This window comes from Bidens hawaiensis, unplaced genomic scaffold (genome assembly GCF_021521415.1).
Source record: "Bidens hawaiensis isolate Kalapana, Puna unplaced genomic scaffold, B.hawaiensis_p1.1 tig00030780_1, whole genome shotgun sequence".
NCBI lineage: Eukaryota > Viridiplantae > Streptophyta > Magnoliopsida > Asterales > Asteraceae > Bidens > Bidens hawaiensis.
The window spans coordinates 120,809-123,958 of record NW_027495144.1 but is presented as its reverse complement, the minus strand read 5'-3'; the positions used below and the strand labels follow the sequence as shown (position 1 = coordinate 123,958).

The 3,150-nt window shown below is 36.3% G+C and overlaps 1 pseudogene; it reads left to right on the top strand.

The window, feature by feature from the left end:
* The first annotated feature begins 1,221 nt into the window (after positions 1-1,221).
* LOC143580988 (S-type anion channel SLAH1 pseudogene) lies at positions 1,222-2,874 on the top strand (annotated as a pseudogene).
* The last annotated feature ends 276 nt before the right edge of the window (positions 2,875-3,150 follow it).

The window sequence follows — 3,150 nt, the reverse complement described above, 5'->3', positions numbered from 1 at the left end:
TTTACCCGAAAACCACAAAAAGTCGAGCCAAAAGCTCTGATACCACTTGTAGGTCCTCTAGATGGATCTCAAGACTTGACTCTGATCAATCCGTGTTGTTGGTTAGCTGAAATCACCAACGACACTCGGATCTCGAATCTTAGTTTGTTTGGTTTATTTGCTAGAAAGAAGGAAGAAGACGGAGAGAGAAAGTTTATTTCCTAAAAGTTTTCTTTCTTGAATTGTGAAAGAGTTAAAAAGGTGGAGAAATGGGTAAGTGGCCCTTTTATAGGGTCCCCATTTCTCCAATACATACAAAATAAACGTGCAAACTAAACGTACCGAGTACGTACTACACCAACTAAATGCAAACTAAAACGACATATACAATCCTAAAAACAATATATAATATTGACCCTACAATGTAAACACAACCTTTTATACTTGATTAATGACTGGTTAGGGTTTCATCAAATCCGCAATTTCTAACTTTACTTTACCAATTCCTTCAATGACATAATTTCTTTTTCACTAGCCCTTGTTTCAATATTAAATGTCTTCTTAAAGTTAGTGAATAAATTTTAATTCAATCAACAGGTCTTGCATATCACAATTCATCCCAAGATTTGTCGCCTGTGTTCCCGTTACTATGAACTCGGCATGCATCATGATGTCGTCCTCCTTGATATAATTATTATTATTATTATTATTATTATTATTATTATTTTGTAAAAGTTGTTTTAGTAATGTATCTTCCTGTTCTAAATCTTGTTTTATATATCATGATATATAGTTATCCTACTATTGAACCATTTGCTCAAAAAAAATACTTTTTTTCTTGGTGATAATTTTGCACAAAATCTTGTTGCATTTGTGGAATAAAACCTAATTAATGTTGCCTTATCCTTGACATAACAAAGAGGATTTCTGAGCATGCATGCACAAACACACACAACTTACCTTTATATCAATAAACTATATGTATGTAAAGATATATTGAAGAGATTGAGGTGAGAGATTGAGTGGTGCAAAGTGATTTTGCTTTTGAGCACTAACCAGGTGGGGCTTGGATGTCAGATTACCCGTTTTTATTGGGTCTATTTCAGACTCCCACTAAAAGAATATTATCTGTTTCAAGATTTGTTCTAGTAAAGTTTCACTGTTACTAAATTCAATCCATGTCCTATATAAGAAAGCCGTGTGGCTTTTATCTACTAATATAACAATTAGACACACCACAAGTCCAACAATGGTTCAACCCGAATCAATATTGGATATCGTCATCGCTCCTCCAAGCATCAAACACCACGAACAACCCATGGAGCAATCAATTGTTAAGAATCAAGAAAAAACCTCAAAACCGTCAATTATAGCTAATATAAATGCAAGCTACTTTAGGATTTGCATATCCCTTGGTGGGCAAGCTTTGCTATGGAAAACATTAAGTGAAAAAAGAGCCATCTCATCAACTTTTGATAACTTGTTCATCAAGTTACCATCCACTGCTTTCATCCTCATATGGTGTCTGTCACTTGGTGTATTGGTGTGCCTCTCTAGCCTCTATACCATGCGGTGCATTTTCTACTTCAACATGGTGAAGGCCGAATTCAAACACCATGTGGGAGTAAATTACCTTTTCGCACCTTGGATATCATGGCTCTTACTACTTCAATCAACCCCATCATTCATTTTTCAAAATAAATACTCATATGCATATGTATGGTGGCTGCTTATAATTCCTGTGGTAGGGCTTGATGTTAAGGTGTACGGGCAATGGTTCACGACCGAAAAGAGGTTTCTGTCGATGGTGGCTAATCCTACAAGCCAACTATCAGTGATAGGGAATTTTGTAGGAGCCCATGCAGCCATTAAAATGGGGTGGAGAGAAACTGGTACTTGCTTATTTACTTTGGGACTTGCTCATTATATGGTGGTTTTTATTACCCTTTATCAGCGGTTGTCGGGCCGTAATCACCTCCCACCCAGGCTCAGACCAGTTTTCTTCCAATTTGTGGCCACCCCGAGCATGGCAGCCTTAGCTTGGAAATCCATTAATGGAAGCTTTGATATCCAATGCAAGATGCTCTTTTTTCTATCATTATTTCTGTTTACATCCTTGGTAAGTTTGTCTGAGTTCCTATGGTAGGATATGTATTATTAGTATATGTGGTAATCATCAAATGACCATTTAAAGGGTCAAAGTTGATAAAATTAACATTTTTGACTTTCAGTTTCATAAATAAACATGTAATTTTTGCCCCGTGTACTTTGTAGTCTGAAACTTGGGGGAACGTGGACTCCCTAGAATTATGTCACATGTGCATTTTAGGCGAAAAAACTAATGACGAAACAATTAATAACATCTAGCCGTAACATTGGCTGGTATTTTTCCTGAAAGAGTTGTTTGGCCGCAAGCATTTTTGTCTAAATAGTAACGTGGCACGTTCCTAGGTTGATCATGTGGCCAGCGTATTCCACACTCCCATGTACACGTGGTAGACGAGTATACATGTTTATTTTTGTAAAGTAGAAGGTGAATGTGTTGATTCTATCAGCTCTTGCCGGTTAAATGTTTCTTTTTGATTCTAATTTGTGATGTATTGTTGTTGAATGAAATAGGCTAGCCGCCCGATGCTTTTTAAAAAATCAGTGAAAGAGTTTAGTGTGGCATGGTGGGCTTTCTCCTTCCCACTTACCTTTCTTGCTCTGGCTTCCACAGCATATGCTCAACAAGTGAAGTCACTCATAGCAACATCAATGGCAACAGCTTTATCGGCAATTTCAGTGCTTGTTTTCTTGTTCCTGTTACTTTTCTCCGCGTTGAAGGTTGACGTGCTTCTCAACAACCCGATTCTCAAATTCTCTAATGATTCAGGGTCTGAAACTGCATGTTAAAATGAGTATTTCTAAGTGTTGGTTCCTTCTTTGATGGAGTTAGCTCACCAGACATTGAACCACAAACTTATCGGACCGGATTTAAGAATTGATGATGCAATAAATAATAAATAATTTAAAAAATTATGATAAATAGACTTAATATGCTTTTTTTTTTAAAATGGAGAATATCTGAGATACTTAAACCCAAAACTTATCAACTTCTTGGTGTTGGCTAATTTTTATGCATATATAGTTTCTAGCTTCTTGCTATAAGGGCTTTATTAATAACAAATC